The 20,318-nt window shown below is 43.0% G+C and overlaps 1 long non-coding RNA gene across 1 annotated transcript in view; it reads right to left on the bottom strand.

Moving 5' to 3' along the window:
* Nucleotides 1–10,361: 10,361 nt before the first annotated feature.
* LOC306929141 overlaps nucleotides 10,362–20,318 on the bottom strand; it is an 11,223-nt gene continuing 1,266 nt past the window's right edge. The window contains exons 3-4 of the long non-coding RNA XR_013790751.1: nucleotides 13,436–13,579; nucleotides 10,362–10,543 (exon numbers count right to left, since the gene is read on the bottom strand). This is a non-coding gene — a long non-coding RNA (uncharacterized lncRNA). The remainder of the gene's footprint in view (nucleotides 10,544–13,435; nucleotides 13,580–20,318) is intronic.

Raw genomic sequence — 20,318 nt, 5'->3', positions numbered from 1 at the left:
ATTCAAAGGACACCTCATTTTGAAATGAAGCTTTATTTGGAGAGTGGTTTGCTTTGTCCCTGGTCTGCTGATGTGTGTGTTAGTGGCTTTTTTTTATTTTCTTTTTACAACAATGCAGTTGCCTTTAAAGGTAGATTTAGTTCATGTGGCGTCATCACTCCCAGGCAGCACTGTGACAGTCACCAGAGATGGTGTATCTAACTGCCCACACCGCAGGGAACATGTAAACAATTTATCTCTGTTGAGCAGAAAGCTCGTATTGTCCCATATGCCTACTGAAGAAGTAATATATAAGTTACTATATTTAAGTAATATATAAAAAGGTATATGTTGGACAAAAAAATACATGGAGGAAAACATATTTGGAGTGGCCACCATATTTTGAAAAAGTGTGTCAATTATGCTACTCAAATAATGTTCATGTCAATTTATGTCCTATAGTGGCAGAGTGACATTATGTCCTATAGTGGCAGAGTGACATTATGTCCTATAGTGGCAGAGTGACCTTTCGTAAGTCGTGAAAAGGTTTCCACCAAGGTGGAAAGAAGAAAGCTGCAAGTTTTCTTAGTTAAACCATTTTCTTTTAATCTGACACGGCTGCTCCAGTTTTAACATGAAAGTTATCGCCATTCTGTGTTTTAACCGTACAAACATGGCCATCTCTGACGAATGTCAACACAATGTCGGTGTGCGGCTGGCTTCCAAGCGGCTAAGTCTCCCTTTAACTTGCCTGTCGTTGCCTTTCGTTTCTAAAGTTTTGTCTTTATTTTTTTTTCCAGAAAAGAAGATACAGTACATAGGTGAACGAAACACATATCAAAGTAGTCGGTCCAGACTTTTGAAGCAAACGCGATATATTGAACCTCTTTGGATTATACTACACAATACTGCTAGGGGAGGTTTTATCAGATACCTGTATAGCTTTAAGAGAGATATGATTCTGTTGGTTTTTCTTACAATGAAACCATCTTTTTTTTCCTGTATATATCACATGCTTTTCTGATTTCATTTTGGGTTTTTTGACTACGTGGGTTGCTTAGAAAAGTAAAAAGAACAAAAAAATAACTTGGCTCACGCGTCCTTACGTACACTGTCGCTGTCGGGTGGAGACCTTATATTATGTCCAAAACCATCCTTTTTTATTATATTTTACATTATATAACACAAGTCTTAGGATTTAGAACATTGTTTAGAACAGTGGTTCTCAAAAATGACAGATATATAAGCTCACATCTCGTCACTTCATGCCGCATTGTGAGCTTGTGCATCTGCTATTTTTTGACCTAAAAAGAAGATTTCGATTTTGCGAGTCCTTGGCATGCATGTAGAAAATTGAGATCTAGTGATTTTGAAGGCATTTGTAGAATCGGCCTCAGCTCTTAATGGCTTCAAAAAATACTAATGAAATAATGAAAAATGGCAGATCTACAAGCTTGTAGATCTGCTATTTCCAGTAGCCTACTTTTGTGCAACACTCTTGTATGACAAGTAGGGCATTAATGTACGGAGTCAAAAACATGAAAAGTTGCAATATGAAGATACAAGGTTTCTGCCCGACAGTGACGTGTACTCTTCTGTACAATGCAAAAATGATGCACTGTTTTGTTGTGGATTGTTTTGTTTTTATTTTGTTTTTTTTATATATATAAAAGGACCATCATCACGTACTTTGCATTCAAATGTAAATAGAAAAGTCAGAGAGAAACTTTGGGATAATTTATTTATTTCTCTCCCTTTTTGAGCATCGTCTTTTATTTGCACACAATAGGGGGAAAAAAAGATCCTTTTTATGACAATGCTTATAACGAATAGGCATGTTTATGTTAATGTCTTAAGAAGATATTCTATTGATTCAAGTTTCTTTTTTTTGTTTTTTATTCTGCTGAAATGAAAGTTTAATATTTCCAAATGACAACATGATTGAATCAGAGGTGAATTATATGTTTCTTTTTTACCTCTGTTTTGATTTGAGTTTTACTGTCTCACGCTGATTCTCTACAGATATCACCATGTTCTGTTTGAAACAATGAAATGTCAATAAAAGTGAGAAAACAAACTCAGCATGTCTTGTGCGCACACACACACACACACACACACACACACACACACACACACACACACACACACACACACACACACACACACACACAATAGTACACACAAAACACCATATAAACTAAAGCAACAACAACAAAAGATATATGGGTGTCACGGTCAGTATTTGATACTGACCGTGATACTGACATGATGCTGACATGATACTGAAACTGACTTAATGACCATGAAGGCATGATACTGACCATGACACTGACATGATTGACCATGATGCTGACATGATACTGACATAATGACCATGAAGGCATGATACTGACCATGACACTGACATTATAATGACATGATTGACCATGATGCTGACAGAATGACCATGAAGGCATGATACTGACCATGACACTGACCACGATACTGACATGTTCCTTGCAACTACTGTTACATTAGCTCACATGCCAGTGCATTCTGCCTCGTACACCACAGGGACACCACAGGGAGTGCAGTCTCCCTGGGCCTTGACTCGGTGGTATACACCGTTGACCAGAAACACCACAAAAGTCTAATCAGTGTACCAGTAGCATCAAGAGGCGGCAAGATGCCGCCTAGCAGGCCTCTCTTCCGGGTTTTTAAACAGGTGGTGGATGGAAATGATGCTCGTGCACGGCTTCAATGTACAATTCCCAGTCTCTGCCTCAGCCAATTGATTGCCAATGGCAACCTGCCATTTGATTACTGACCCGGGCACAGGTCTAGTTTACTCTAAGAGGATTCCATGCTCGCGTCTGTATGTGATTGGGAGACTGGAGACAGGGGTGCGGCTCCTCACCAGCTGCAGCACTTCAGCAATTGGGTGGAGACTATTATTTTAAGCGCTGCTCTTAATTCATTTTTTGGTAATTTCATTTTTCCTGCACCCAGAAACGGTGTGATTCCCTGGACCTTGCCTTGTCTGCTCTGCCAGCCTATACTAGCCCTCACGTTTTGGCTTTTAAATTTGTTTGATCTTTTTGCCTGTTTATGCAATTTAGCTTTTTGTTGCGCTCTAGGCTAGTAATAGATCTTAGTTGTTTTTTTTATATCCTTGCCTTGCCTCTGCATGTGTTTCAGTCTGCATTTGGGTTCACCTAGACTTGCAAGCTTAACAACTACACACAAATAAAAAAAGAGTTAATGGAAAAAAGTCTAGGATGAAATGAATATTATGTGCATTGGATATATTAAACTGCCGGACCATTTCCTTCTAATGAGGACTGGAGATATAACTTATACAGGATATACTACAGGAAGGAACGTGATAACAAATAAATGGAGACAATATTGGAAATGGAGCGCTATACAATTGAAGCTGATAAATGGGTAAAAAAAACTGATAATCTACCAAGCACAAATCTCTGATATTTTTTCCAATCATAGGCAATGCTGAGATTGCCAATACCTTTTTCTTTTTCAATATCCGTATTTCATTTTATTTGTTGTCACAGAAATGGTCCATTAAATGTTATATTGTAGGCCTACCCATGCACTGTTGTCAATACAGCAGCATAATGGGACAAAGGACAAATTGGCAATATCTGACAAACACACCCCTTCCCCCGTCTGTTACTCTACTGTTGTTTCATTTTGGATGCATTTTCCATTCTTTCTCTCCAGGTTCTCATAACCCAAACCGCCCCATATTTGTCTCCCTTATTTTCCCTCACCTCCGTGTTTGGCAGCTACATATGCGGATAATGGATCATTTGGCACAGTATGCACAATGTGTTGGCATTGTTCGCCTTGCTTGTTTTGAACCAGGTAACATGAGACCAAATGGACCTATACATCACCATTTAATACAAAGGTTAATAATAAACTAGAAGCCACTGCTGTCGGCCAGAAACCTCATATCTCCATATCTCAACTGTTCATGGTCTCCACCAGGCACGCGTGTGTGCGTGCGTGCGTGCGTCCGTCCGTCTGTGTACAGCTAATCTCCGGCACCGCTGGCCCGGTCGATGCCAAACTGTGCACACACACACTCCCTGGATGCCAACTATGAACCTCTGCCCCAAATTTTCCACAATGGCCTGTTATAGCGCCACCATGAGGCCGATTTTTAGCAAAACACATTTCTTTATATTACTCATACAGATTTTATCCATACATCACGCAAATTGCTATACACTATCTCTACAGTCATGTGATCAATAGGGACCTGTCCGCTTCCCCATATTCCATCCCCAAACGCTACGATTGCCTTCCAAAAGTTGGCAGGATTTGTCCATTTCCAACAAAATGCCTCAAATCATTAACACAGCGTGCGCTTTCTGTGAAATTATGCACACACATTCCCACTAGGCAGAGGAAGAAATGCCACATGTGCCAGTTATAGCGCCGCCAAGAGGCTTTTTTTTTTGGTAAAACACATTTCTGTACATTACTCATACATATTTCATCCATACATCACACAAATCGGTATACACTATCTCCATAGTAATGACATCAACACGCATCTGACTGTCCATTTTCCCAAATTTCATTCCTATTGGCTAAGATTGCCTTCCAAACATTGCAGGATTAGTCCAGTTTGAACAAAATGCCTCAGCTAAAAAACATCGCAAGGATGCACCTGGGACGTATCCTCAGTGATTTATCCCAAGGTCCTCGGGGTTTCGGGTCTCACAACATCATACCCCTCACTTGGGTGACCCAAGTGAGCCGGCCTGATCAAGTCCCGACTTACCTCCCAGTAGCTGCCCTCGATCAGTCTCATTAGGGAAAAACCAGGGACACACAATCCGCTGCTCCAGAACTACTCTACCCGTACTGGAGGGGCTCTGTGGGTTGACTCCTGGCCGGGCACCTCCTACGCCTCACCAGGTCCACTCCTGCTCTCACCAGGTGCAGCCAGGACCTGTTGCACCAGACCCCCAGCACCAAGACCTGTGCGTTCCCAGCACCAGACACTTCATTAGGGAGAGGTGGATTCTGCAGGCTCCACCGGCAGGGAAACGGTGGTGCCGCAGGCTCCACTTGCGGCTTGAATGGCCCTCCTAAAGGCCTCACGTGGGTTTTTTTGGTCTTCCTCCTCACGGCGGACACAGGCTGGGGCGCTAACCCACACTGCTCACCCGGGTGCCGTCTACATTCCGGCTGTCAACCATCTCTCAAATCACAGCGTGTGATTTCTGTCCTACATATTCGGTCCAAACATCACAAACGCTATTACCCTTGTGGAGACCTGTGCCCAGAGGGGCACTTCTTCTAGTTTCATTACCGTGGTGGAGACCTGTGCCCCGAGGGGCACTTCTTCTAGTTTCATTACCCTGGTGGAGACCTGTGCCCCGAGGGGCACTTCTTCTAGTTTCATTACCCTGGTGGAGACCTGTGCCCCGAGGGGCACTTCTTCTAGTTTCATTACCCTGGTGGAGACCTGTGCCCCGAGGGGCACTTCTTCTAGTTTCATTACCCTGGTGGAGACCTGCGCCCCCCGAGGGGCACTTCTTCTAGTTTCATTACCCTGGTGGAGACCTGCGCCCCCCGAGGGGCACTTCTTCTAGTGTCATTACCCTGGTGGAGACCTGTGCCCCGAGGGGCACTTCTTCTAGTTTCATTACCCTGGTGGAGACCTGTGCCCCGAGGGGCACTTCTTCTAGTTTCATTACCCTGGTGGAGACCTGCGCCCCCCGAGGGGCACTTCTTCTAGTTTCATTACCCTGGTGGAGACCTGCGAGGGGCACTTCTTCTAGTTTCATTACCCTGGTGGAGACCTGCGAGGGGCACTTCTTCTAGTTTCATTACCCTGGTGGAGACCTGCGAGGGGCACTTCTTCTAGTTTCATTACCCTGGTGGAGACCTGCGAGGGGCACTTCTTCTAGTTTCATTACCCTGGTGGAGACCTGCGAGGGGCACTTCTTCTAGTTTCATTACCCTGGTGGAGACCTGCGAGGGGCACTTCTTCTAGTTTCATTACCCTGGTGGAGACCTGCGAGGGGCACTTCTTCTAGTGTCATTACCCTGGTGGAGACCTGCGAGGGGCACTTCTTCTAGTGTCATTACCCTGGTGGAGACCTGCGAGGGGCACTTCTTCTAGTGTCATTACCCTGGTGGAGACCTGCGAGGGGCACTTCTTCTAGTTTCATTACCCTGGTGGAGACCTGCGAGGGGCACTTCTTCTAGTTTCATTACCCTGGTGGAGACCTGCGAGGGGCACTTCTTCTAGTTTCATTACCCTGGTGGAGACCTGCGAGGGGCACTTCTTCTAGTTTCATTACCCTGGTGGAGACCTGTGCCCCGAGGGGCACTTCTTCTAGTGTCATTACCCTGGTGGAGACCTGCGAGGGGCACTTCTTCTAGTTTCATTACCCTGGTGGAGACCTGCGAGGGGCACTTCTTCTAGTTTCATTACCCTGGTGGAGACCTGCGAGGGGCACTTCTTCTAGTTTCATTACCCTGGTGGAGACCTGCGAGGGGCACTTCTTCTAGTGTCATTACCCTGGTGGAGACCTGCGAGGGGCACTTCTTCTAGTTTCATTACCCTGGTGGAGACCTGCGAGGGGCACTTCTTCTAGTGTCATTACCCTGGTGGAGACCTGCGAGGGGCACTTCTTCTAGTGTCATTACCCTGGTGGAGACCTGCGAGGGGCACTTCTTCTAGTTTCATTACCCTGGTGGAGACCTGTGCCCCGAGGGGCACTTCTTCTAGTTTCATTACCCTGGTGGAGACCTGCGAGGGGCACTTCTTCTAGTTTCATTACCCTGGTGGAGACCTGCGAGGGGCACTTCTTCTAGTGTCATTACCCTGGTGGAGACCTGCGAGGGGCACTTCTTCTAGTTTCATTACCCTGGTGGAGACCTGCGAGGGGCACTTCTTCTAGTTTCATTACCCTGGTGGAGACCTGCGAGGGGCACTTCTTCTAGTTTCATTACCCTGGTGGAGACCTGCGAGGGGCACTTCTTCTAGTTTCATTACCCTGGTGGAGACCTGCGAGGGGCACTTCATGCGGCTGGACAACATGTTCACCTACTGTACCTCTACTAGCGAGTCGCGACCGTAGTAGCACCCTAGTGGGAGCTTCTCATCATTGGCTGCCTCTAAGCCAATGGGAGACTTACCAATAAAACCCATAGTCTGAACGGCATAAAACCCATATTCTGAACGCGAAGCCCTATTGGCTGCATATTCTGGACGCCACAACGTGAAGCCGCATTGGCTGCATACTCTGAACGCAACGTGAAGCCGTATTGGCTGCATACTCTGAACACCACACCGTGAAGCTGTGAGCTGAGGCAGAGGCTGCGGCACACAAACTGATTATAGATGTTCATAAACGAGAGCTTGGGGGGGGGGGGGGGGGGGGGGGGGGTCTCGCGATGTGAGCTCGCGATAAAATACGACCCAGATATCCTGCAAGCAGATACAGTTGGCCAGTGTGTGCATGCTCAATGCTTACAATTAAACAAATTAGTGGTAAAACATAATGTAGGCATATAGGTGCAAAACAAACAGGTCTTTATTATTTACAACAATACAACATAACTCAGTCAGATGGATCACCAATATAAATGTAAATGCAAGTGAACTGTGAATATTATATTTGGATCTTGTTGTTCATGCATGCTCTGCTATATATTACTCGCTGCTCAGCACGTTGGAAGACAGTACATTACATTATCATCACATTTATTTATTTTTCATAAATTATTGCCCTACTTTGTCATACTGCACTTTGTCAAAAGCAACTCAGTGGCCTTGTGGTTAGAGTGTCGGCCCTGAGACTGGGAGGTCGGGGTTCAATCCCCGGCCGGGTCATACCAAAGACTGTAAAAATGGGACCCAATGCCTCCCTGCTTGACACTCAGCATCAAGGGTTGGATTGGGGGTAAGTCCCTGCGACATACTAGCGTCATGTCCAGGGGGTGTACCTGTACATCAAGCTGCCTCACGCTACAGAAACAGGAGATAGGCTCCTGCCCTATGGGCCTCATGGCTCGGCAAGGCTACTACTTACTTTGTCAAAAGCAGCAAGAATAGCTGATCTGTTGCAATGTGATGTGTTGTGAGCTTGTAGATCTGCATTCCTTTTATATTAGTAGAGAAAGTCAAAAAGGTTGGTCTGTGGGTTTTATTAATATTGAAGCAATGAAAAGATCTTGTGACTAAATAATAACAATGGATATATTGGGAAACAAGTTATTAACAGTTTTTAACTTTTTACCGATATAGCAAAGCCCCCCAGGGAAGAAACAGATCCCAAAGGGAAAGCAGAGCCCACTGGTGATGATGCTGGGGGGGACATACCAACCTTTAGTGACAGAAAGAGGTACACCAGCAGCCAGCAAATGAGGTGAGCTCAAATAGACCGGGAAATTGGTCAGCTGCCTGCTTGAACATGCCAGTGTCGCGCATACAGTCACATAACGCATCGCCCACATAGTGTGGTGTGCATTGGGTGTAAACCTCTCCAGTGTGTCTGCCATAACTGGCTCGCAAGCTATATATGCATCATAAACGCTTGATTTATTGCCAGTGCGTTCACCTTTTTCATAGCTCACTGATCTCACAGTTCGCCACAGTGATAAATGCCGATTGCCAAACACTGTGGATAAAATGCTAGAAACAGCCCTACTACTCGAAGTACTCGCATGTAATTGCACTCACAACGACACATCTGTATACATGTACTGCACAGCCTGTGCACAAAGCCTCCCTGTTGTCGGGGATAACTGCAAAGATTCTGCAAAAATGGCCTCCTCGATCTATGTGAACTTGCCTTGTAGATCGTTTTGTAGTTTAACTTGTAGCTTCCCTGTGCTACCCCGGGTCTCCTGTGCAAGTAGGGTGTTGAGATCCGGAACCCGGAGGCACTGGATCCAACATTGAGGAACAGGAATCGGTTCCATCACATTTGGAACCGTTTCCGGAAGCGGTTTAGTCACACTGTTGGAGCTGGCGTGTGGACTTCACGTCTAAATGGTAAATGGTGCATTTATATAGCACCTTTATCCAAGGTGCTTTACATAGATTGTGCATTACATTCACCCATTCACACACACATTCATACACTGATGGCTGTGGAAACCATGCAAGGCACCAACCAGCACATCAGGAGCAATTAGGGGTTCAGTGTCTTGCTCAAGGAGCCCGGGTTCGATACCGGTGGTTCTCAAACTCTTTAAATGTCAAGGACCACTAGAACTCTGAGAGTGTACAAATGGACCCAAATGGACCAGTAAGGGACCCCCTAGGACTTGTTAACCCATTTTGGGCGGGAACCCCTTTTGGTGTTTTAAAGCATTATGTTATACTTTAGCTATTGAAAAATAGCAGATCTACAAGCTCATAGCGTGCCACCGAGTGGCGCGCTATGAACTTGTAGATCTGCTATTTTTTTTTTAATTGTGAAAATGTGCCTCAAATCTTTGAATATATATTCTTTCAGAGTTTCAGTTTTTAACTCAAATCTTTGCTTCTGGGGAGGTCCCTGGAACTACATATTTTGAGATGGTTGGGGCGGAGACATATTACATATCCTTTTTGGGGTCCTTGACATGACATTTTGAGAACCACTGATGTAGAAACATGAGGTTTTTCAGAAAAAAATGCTTTTAAAAAAAACATTTTTTTAAATGTCGACGTCAGGCCTAAATGGGTTAAAAGGAACTATTAAGTAATTGGACTCTTAGGAGAGAATCGTTAAGGAAACCAGAATCGTTCAAATCATGTGCTGAATAGAGAAATATAATTTTGAACTTGGCCACAATTTCTGCATAATAAACATTGGGTCAAAGGTCGTGTCCAACTCCAACCTAGACACAGGAGATAAAGGTCTCAATAGGAGTAGCAGGGAGACCCAATACAACCACCCAAATTGTATACGTTATATTGTAATTATACCACAGGTCGTTTCGAGGAAGCAATCTGATTGGTTGAAACAGCCTTCTAGCCGTGGGTTAAACCAGCACCATTCACCACCTAATCAAAACAAAGAATTCAGCTGCTCTGTTCTCCCAGAGCGCTAGCAAACTCGGTGGCTAGGCTAGCTAGTTTCTTGGGACATTTGTGGTCGTAGTGACTACATCTGTCATTAAAAAAAATATATTCTTTCAGCGATTTTCTTAGTTTTAAGGGTAACTGTTGTATAATTGCAATATTACACTCGAGGGTGTGGGTTAACGTGATTATTGCCACTTCAGTGATGCTTGCGGAACTCGACTTCGTCTCGTTCCTCACCGCATCCCTGTCGTGGCAATAATCACGTTAACCCACACCCTCTCGTGTAATATTGCTTAATTAACATACTCCATACACATACAGACTGGGGGGTGGGGGAATAACATTTTATTCACTAAGAAATCTTTCACTGATTCCAATCGTAACTTCCCTTGGCGCCATCATCGTCAATGTGTACAAGAACGTGGTTTTAGTACCAGTTGGTGCATGTGATCATGAAACTCATGTCGTCCACCTTCCGGTCACCCATCTTGCGTTGGGGCAGCTCTCCCGCGGATTCTCCTGTGTGTGTGGGGGGGGGAGAGAGAGAGAGAGAGAGAGAGAGAGAGAGAGAGAGAGATAGAGAGAGAGAGAGATACATTACTAAAATATTCAAAACAACCATTTGCAATTATAATGAAAGAACATGCATAACAGTTGGCATGGTATGCTTTGTGCCTGCAGTGGTAAATCATTCCACGCGAAATCTGAATTATTAAACGAGCGAGCCTCAAACTGTCTGGAATTTAATTCAATACTAAACCTGGGATACCTGAGACAGAGACAAACAGAGAGAGAGAGAGAGAGAGAGAGAGAGAGAGAGAGAGAGAGAGAGAGAGAGAGAGAGAGACACCTTTGAATATTTAAGTTAAAAGTTAAAGTTAAAAACGGCAAATGGATTAGATGCAACAAAGCCAAAGGCTTGTTTCCATTGTGGTCGTGGTCCATTAAAACATTCAACACTCAAACAAGACTGGACAGAAGATATAAAATGTAAAAATATACAGTTTAAAACAATTCATGATCCAAACATAGAAAGGAGGTTCGGGGCCAGCCAGTTGGGGAAACCAATTCAGCGAAGACCAATTAGAACAGCTCTGCTCTTGCATTCCTGTCTCTCCTCGGTATCTTGGGTCTTAAGGGGGTTACCCTTAAGACCTGAGGCTGATTCTACAAATGCCTTCTAGAAATCTGTTGTTCTAAATTAGCAGATGTACAAGCTCAAAGTGCAGCAAGAAGTGGCACGCTGTGAGCTTGTATATCTGCTATTTTTAGAATGGCCAATGCAAAAATCTAACATACTTTCCCGGTTTTAATGAGATACAGCACAGATGTCCATCAGAGACAACGGTACGCAATGTACCCCAAGATAAATTTGGGAACATCTTGTGGTTTAGGCTGTCGGATAAAGATATTCACTGCTAATCCTGCAGGACGTGAAGGGTAGAAGGCAACACACGCACACAATCACGCTCTCGCACGTGCATACGCACACACACACACACACACACACACACACACACACACACACACACACACACACACACACACACACACACACACACACACACACACACACACACACACACACACACACACACACACACACACACACACACACACACACACACACCCACCACTTGCTTTGTTTCATCGGTGCAGGGAATCAAAATCCCCAAAAGATCCAATTCCATTGGAGAAAAAAATAATAAGACAATTGCGGCGCACACACACTTATCGCCTCTGCATTGATTTGTACACAAAAAAGGTTGACGTTTCGGTCACACGGTCACTTTTTTCTTTTTGCTTTGGAATTTGATCTGTGTGGATTGGGTTTCCCTGGCCAGCTGCTGCAACCACAAAAGACACAAAGCAAGTTGGACGTTGTGTTCTACTTATCTAATCATGCTGGATGTGCCATGATCCCTGGATCGATGAAACATTTGATGGGTGGCGACCAGCAGTGGTGGAAAAAGTACTTTACAGAAACATCTCTAAAAGAGAAAACCAGCACTCACGGAACTCTCGTTTTAAGGCACTTTTAATTAATTGAATGGTTGGCATGGTACAACGAACGTGTTTCGGGGTTCAAGCCTTAATCAGCGTTCTCTGCTGGAGACACCAGCAGACCAGTGTCACATTTTATAGTCTTCCTAGGTGAGACAACTTCCTCTGTCCCGTGTCTGTCTCGTTAAAACGAGACTTCCGTGAGTGCTGGTTTTGTCTTTCAGAGATTTTTCTGTAAAGTTACTTTCGACCTGGCACCCGGTAAAAATGCTCAGAGAGTTTGAGACTAGTCGGAGTTGTGCTACTACCTTGACAAGATCACAGGTATCCAACAAGTTGCACATAATCAAAACTTGCTGTCATTCACTTTCAACTTGGTATCCCTAGTTTGAACAAACACCCCATTGCGGTTAGAACTGCAGACTGTAATCTGAAGACTAGTCACCTCTTCAGACTCCACCTTAGCCCGTAGCACTAGCCCTAGCCTTGACAACCTTGCAGTCTTATGCAAAGGCTAAAATGTTATTTAAATGTAATAATGTTATGTAGATAGATGCCAGGTCCTTTGTAGACCCATAGTGTGTGTAGTCTCAATGTACAGATTAATATTATTTTTTTGTTTTGTTTTGTTTTTTTCCCTTCTCTATATTATACTGTTTATTTGATTTGATTTTTATTTGGATCTCTTTTAGCCTTTCGGGCTAATCTTCCAAGAGTCCAGAAATAAATTAAAACATTACAGGATACATTATATTACATTACAAAATAGTACATTGCATTTCAAAAATAAATTTCAGATACCTAATCCTCAACTCATACAACCGCACACACTCACGCACACACAGGCACAGAATATGCCTGCCCACAGACAGATACAGTTCATTCACCTATCTATAGTGGACTATGCATGGCAGGGTCGTCCTCTTCCCTGAGCCAGCTGGAAACCTGACCGCATACCAACACAGAAACTAGAACAAAAAAAAACCCCAAAGCTAAACAGAAATCAAAACATAATAGTGAATCAATAAAAGCAATCCCAGCTATAATGATGAGTTCCATAATTTAACTGCCCTAAAAATAAAAGATCGGCTTCCCATACTAGTTTTTATTTTTGTTAGAACATAAATATCTTTGTGTCTTGATCTTGTGTTGACCTGATGTTTCTCGCGAACTAATGTTAATTTATTCTTTATGTTTACTGGTTGTTGTGTCTTTGTTGTTTAGACATGATGATAGGGTTATTGGTTTACCTACGGTCCCAGAGAACTCTGGATTAAGAGCATCTGCTAAATGCCTAAATTGTAAATTGTAAACATCGATCTATTTTCAAGAGTGAAACGTTGCTGCCTGGAACCAGTGGATTAACCATTAACTGATTGAAGCGATGTACGTCCCCTTGGCTTTCACCTTGAGATGCAGCCTCTCCTGTGGAACTCTGTGGAGGTGTCTATCTTTGCAGGCGTCTCCTCCACCTCCCCCTGCAGCTGCTCTGTGCCCCTCCCTCGCTCTCCCTCCATTACTAGAGGCACTCATGGATGCACTGAGTCACACCTGGTTGGAAATATACACGTGAAAGCATAAATATTTGCACTGTGTGAGCTTTACTTTGTCAGGCATTCCACATTTTGGTGAATGACACTTCCTTTCTATGAGAAATTGCATTGTGGTTTCAGGTAAACCAGTGATTTACATATTTTAATCGTAATGAATGGTGTCACGAGTGTCTGGCATTCCACATTTTGGTACCACCCACCCGAGTGTTTTGGCTGTGGGTGTCACTCACTTTGGAGAGGTAGCTTGACAGGTATGAGATATTGAGGGCACTTTGACTATCTTAATACCACTAATCCCATTACCCCCCCCCCCCCCCCCCCCCTCTCTCTCTCTCAAAAAGAAGAATGACATCACTAAAGTTTTGTTAACTTGCCCTAGCTGTTGTTTTTGCAAAGAGGAAATAAGCTTGACTCCTGCAGTCCTGCTATACTTGTTATGACTGAGCTTTATGGTATGAACAGCTACGGTAATTGGAAGGGTTTCCTGGAACAGCCCTTGCTTGGGTTTGTAAACTTGGGGAAATACCAATACCTCATCTCTCTCTCTCTCTGCTCACGTACTCTCACCTGGACTAAAAGTACAGTTTAAACTAGAAACTAGAAAGTGTGGTTGCACTGACTAGTGCTGCCAGAATTGGGCAAAAATGACATTCGAATATTCCTTTTAAAACACCACATGGATTCGAACGAATTTCGATTGATTTTGAATGTATATGATTTTAATATGAATATGATATGAATATTGCAGCCTAATATGCTGTAAAACGTTCTCTTTCTTTATCTATATGGTCCAGTCCTGTATGGGCCGCGGTTGGTGCTGAGAAATGCGCGCTCTTGAGTTTTGCAAGATCAAATTAATGATTCATAATTATCTTAATAGCCTAATTTTTGTATAATGTTTTAGTTTACGTGGCACAGAGTCTCGTCAGAACTCACACAGCCATTTTATTGTTATTTTTTTAATTTAATAAATGTGATTATTCATTTATTTTTTACATTCGAATATTCATTCGAATATGGAATATTCGTTGGCAGCACTAGGTTGCACTGACGCGAGTTGTGAGGAATCCACCGTGGAATTGTGATGGAATGTGAAGCATGACAACAGCGTATGAAACAAGACCAAAAGCTTCACTTTTCTGTTGTGCAAAAGTTCTTCTTGCTGGCAATAAAGGATTCTCGGACCGAGAACAATAGTGTGTTGCCTATAGCAACCACACTAATTAGAGGCCAGTAATAATGGGTGAATTATTAAACCGCTGCCAGACATCTGTTAATGTAAAATCCTTCTTACAGTCTAGACTAGAGTCAACAACACTGAACTGTGGGACTGGCCGTAGGATATGCATTAATAAAATATCAAATATTTGAGTTTAGTTTGAAGCCGGCCGAAATCTGTCTTGCCAGACAGACACAACAGCAGCGTTAAAAATTGAACGCCTCACTTGTTGCTGGCGGAGATGAATCAAGACAAAGTTCATGTTTTTTTTATGTGTTCAAATTTGTTCTAACTTCCAACTTCAAATTTGGCTGACGCCAGCAAAAAAAAACACAAAAGTGATGATTCAAAGGGCAGTGAAACATCAAAGTGACTCCAAGAGTGGGGATTAACAGGCCTAGTTCTATCATCTAGGCCAGTATTTCTCAAACTTTTTCAAACGCCAAAATTAATATATATATTTGGCCCGCGGACTCCCCCATCTGAAAAGGTTTTGTGCCAGGGACCCCCTGACGAGAATATTTTAACAACAAAAAACTGATTTTCAAAAGGTTTTTCAAAAATACTTTGTGTGAGCTTGTACGATCTGCTATATTTTAGAGTTTGAACACTTTAGAACACAAATCTTCTCCTCAGAATAAGAATCAGCTTTATTGTCACATCACAGTTTTACAGGTAAAAAAGTGGCAGAAATTCGTTTTTGTGCGTACTGCGTAGTAAAAACAAAGCAAAGAAAGGGAAAGAAAGTGTGAGTGCTTTTACCACAAAAGGTACAAGCTTTTGCCACAAATGGTACAACCAAAGGGTCTTTTAGTTTTTTCCCCCAAAAAAACACATTTACACATAGTACCTCAACCTGAGATAAAATATACCTCCTCTGGGGGTCCGTGGAACAAAACATCTTCAGATGGGGGGTCTGCCGCCAAATAAATAATGTTTGTGGTCCTTCTTGGCACGAAATTGAGCACTGAATTAATATGTGGCAGTCTTAGTACCGAGCCCTAGTTGGAATGTTCTTAATCTCCTTCTATTATTTTTTAGATCATTAGATTTTTGGGGTGAGGGAACGTACATAAATCACACTGGGCAAGTCAGGTGAATATCATCGATATCGGGCAGAAACCTCTCCATATTTTTACTTTTGTATTGTAAATGATGTCCTACTTTGTCATACTGCAGCATCACACAAAAGTGTATAGCCTATAGCCCAACGCGTTTTGAGCTTGTAGATCGGCAATGCTTTACTACTTTTGGATTAGAACCGTGAAAAGTAGCAGTTTTGGACATAAAGAGCTGTTTCGACCCAACAGAGACGATATGGAGGGGAGAGCTTGGGCGTACCATTTCTCAGCACCCCCCAAAAGAATACATCTCTAATATGCAGACAGGAGTGTGTGTGAAGGAGAGTCGGCACGGTGCACAAACCATCCATCATCCTATACACAGCTGGTTCCACCTCCACTTTACCGGATCAAAGCTTCCGAGCTAAAGGCCAGACGGACCGTTTGACCGCCGGGCACACATTCCACCGTGCCACCTTTAACCCATTCTGTACGGGAACCCCTTTTGGTGTTTTAACTAAGCATTATGTTATACTTTAGCTATTGAAAAATAGCAGATCTACAAGCTCATAGCGCGCCACCGAGTGGCGTGCTACGAGCGTGTAGGTCTGCTATTTTTGAAAAATTGTGAAAATGCGGCACAAATCTTTGAATATATATATATTCTTTCAGAAGACTTTTTTAAAATGTCGACGTCAGGCCAAATGGGTTAATAAACAATCTCTTCTTCTCAGCCCTGTGCACTGGCTCATGTGCAGTGGGGGAAGGAGTACCGACGGTTTTTATTTTACTTATACAAGGCAAGGTATGTGCAGTTGGGTGCCACCGATATTGTCCCTTATCATTTGACCCATTTAGGCCTGACCTCAAAATTTTAAAAAATCCTTCTAAATCCTCCAGTTTTCTGAAATAAATATTTTCACGATTTTTCAAAAATAGCAGACCTACAAAGCTCGTAGCGCGCCACTCGGTGGCATGAGCTTGTAGATCTGCTATTTTTCAATAGCTAAATTATAATGTTTAAAACACCAAAAGGGGTTCCCGCCCAAAATGGGTTAACTGTCCTTTTTGCGCAGATCACGCAAACCTCAGCAAAAAGAAAAGGACAATATCGATGGCCTCCAACTGTACAAGGTCATAGCGCGTCACCTTGTGCTGTGCTATGAGCTTGTTGGGGTTTTTTTAATCGTAAAGATTTTTGAAAATCTTTGAATATATATATTATTATTTTTAAAGCGAACATTTTTAACTCAAATCTTTGCTTCTGGGGGTCCCTGCCTGGAACAAAATATTTTTAGATGGAGGTCTGCGGCCAAATACATAATAATAATAATAATTTTGGGGGTCCTTGAGAACCACGTTTGAGAACCACTGGTATTAATAAACGTTTGAAAAGCACTGATATAGGCTATACAGTATGTACGTAACAACATACGTTTTTTCATAAAATTGTTTATGATTTTGTTGAATCGGCCTCGGGTTAACCCATTAAAACCGGGAGAGCATCTTATTTTTGTGTTTAATTGTTTTTGTTGAACAAAACCCTCTGTGTTCTGGGTGTGGCTCACCCGTTATAAAAGGGAGCAGACTAGTACAACACTAAGGGAGAGCTGCATGCAGGGCCTTCCTGTGTAAGGTTTAGCCTGTTTAAACAGTTTCTCAAGTTCTTAGTTTGTTGTGTTTATTTAGTTTAGCTTTTCAAGTGTTAATTTCAGATTTTGAAGGCCAGCCTTATTGTCTCCACCAGGCCGAAGGCATGGGGAGAGAGTATGTTTTGCACTCCGTCCGTGTGTGTGTCCGTCCGTCCGTCCGTCCTTCCGTCCGTCCGTTACCAGCTAATCTCCGGCACCGTTAACCCGGTCGATGCCAAACTTTGCACACACACTCCCTGGATACCAACGATGAACCTCTGCCCCGCATTTTCCAGAACGGCCTATTATAGCGCCACCATGAGGCAGCTTTTCACATTGTTTACCTAAAACTGCACCGATCTGCATGCACACTCCCTAGAGGCCAAGGACAAACCTTTGACCTGCATTTTCCACATCTGCCTTTTATAGTGCCACCAGGAGGCCGAAAAAATCGTTACACAGTATCTCTATGGTCATGTGCTCAAGTCGGATCTGTCCGATATTTCATATTCCATCCTAATTGGCTATAATTGGCTTTCAGTTTGCAAGATTGCCCCGTTTTGAACAAAAGCCTCAAATCATGAACGCAGCATGCAATTTACGTCACATCTTTCACACATTTTCTTACTAGGCTGAGGAATATATCCCACCCTTTTCACATTGGCCTGTTATAGCGCCACCAACAGGTTGATTTTTGCAAAACACATTTTTGGAACAAAATGCCTCAAATCATCCAATTGCCATCAAAGGCAAACATATTACTTGTTTATATTACTCCTAAACATTTTGCCAAACATCTCACAGTCCTATCCTCCTGGTGGAGACCTGTGCCCAGAAGGGCACTTTTTCTAGTTCGTGTTGTTGTCATTGTCTGCCTAGGCCCACTGTGTATATGCTGCACTGCTATGTGTTAGGTGTTTGTGGAGGGAAATGAACAAAAACCCTGCATTTCTGGACTTTGAACTGTTCTTGGAGCCTTGACCATTGGCCAACTTCACACATATCATTTTGGGCATCCTTGGCACCCAAAAGTTTGAGAACTACAGTACTGAAGAAAGTACTTGTACTTTCCACAAGTGCCGTTTGACCACTGGGCAGATTCTATGGGGCCACCTTCAGTAACCCCCCCCCCCCCCCCGGCAACTGTGTCTTACACAGTGTCATTGTCCCCATGGTGACACAATCACTCTGATGGAGAGGAAACAGCTGATGACAATCTGACTTTGACTTTCACCTCGAAAAGGACACACTGAAATGTGTGCAGATCCCAGAGATACATTTGATTACATTTCAGAGAGGGAGAGGGGGGGGGGCTAGATGGAGACAGAAGACATCAACCAATGACAGACAGGAACACCTAGACAGAGAGAATGACAGGGATAAAGACAGACGGACAGAGACAGACAGACAGAAAGATAAAGCGAGAGACAGAGATAGAAAGAGCGTGAGTGAGAGAGAAAGAGTTAAACCTGAATTATACTTAATTGTGTGTGGGTGTCACCCACTGAAAACATTGGATCTACAAGCTCACTGAAATAAAAAAAACGTCTGGGTTTCCGAGGCTACAAGCTCACAGACACAGACAGCACGGTGAGCTTGTAGATCGGCTATTTTGGGTGCTGAATCGGGCCTCACCATCACACGGGGGACATATTAATTAATCCCTTCTAGAATGACCCATCCAGGATCACAACAACACCACCATATAGTCACCAATCCAATGCAACAAACATAAGCAGTTTAGCGGACGGGCACGTTTGATGGGATCATCTCACTCTGCTGAACACTTTCACTAATAAATGAGAACAGCTGGGTGAGTCACACAAGCTTTCCTGTCAGTCTGAATACGGTACACGGTACGGGTAATTTGACATGAGAGACAGCCATCCTCCTCACCAGGGTTACCAAGTCTGCCTATTATTTAGAAGCGACTTTGGGCTTGTTTTTTCCTGTAAGGTTTCTTGCAAATATTGGAGGCACAAAGACCACTGTAGTTGCAGTTTGCAATATGTTGTTTAACAAACCTCAAATATTATATTGTAGATAGTCTATTTTTGCTACTTTTGTGTTACGCCATCACATGACAGAGCAGAAAGAAAAACATAAATCCTAAATATGTTATATTGTAGCAGCTAGATGTAATATTATATAGTGAACTGAAACTTATGACAGAAACGGCGTTTTTTTAAGTATAATTACCAGGTAAATGATGTTCCAAACAAAAATAGATAAATAAAATGTGATTATTTTTTTCTGGCTGATATTATGTGACATTTAGTTTTATAACATTTACGTTTATTTAGACGGGATAGCGCATATTCATGAACACTACACATAAAATGCCATGTAAATACACCAGATTTAGCAAGAATGAAAATTTCCATCCGTAGTCCCCATACAGAAAACAAGCAACATTACAACAAAAGAGCACATAAATATCACTAAAGGGGCTCAAACAGAAGAGAAAAAAACAACAGTAAAAAAGGCCTAGTTTTGACCTAAAATACAAGACACACGTCGTTGAGGAATTGGGATAATGTGTTTGGGATAATGTGTTTAGATTTTGTGTAATCTTGTAAGAGTATAGGCATTGTTTTTATTTGTATTTTCTTTCTCAAATGTGGACTGCGGAACAAAACTCATGTCTGAGAGAGAACACTCAGAACAGCACGGAATAATGAGGCCAGGCACCTTAAATGACCCAAATGTGACTCATCCAGAGTTCCAGACACTTAAAGAGAATCACGACGAGGTGTTTTATGCCAGCGCCTCGTTTCTCCTCCACAGTTACCTGAACAACACAAGTCACAGCCTGAGAGAGAGAGA

The sequence above is a fragment of the Electrona antarctica genome (assembly GCF_951216825.1).
Source record: "Electrona antarctica genome assembly, chromosome: 9".
Lineage (NCBI taxonomy): Eukaryota > Metazoa > Chordata > Actinopteri > Myctophiformes > Myctophidae > Electrona > Electrona antarctica.
This window is presented reverse-complemented; position numbering and strand designations above follow the sequence as displayed.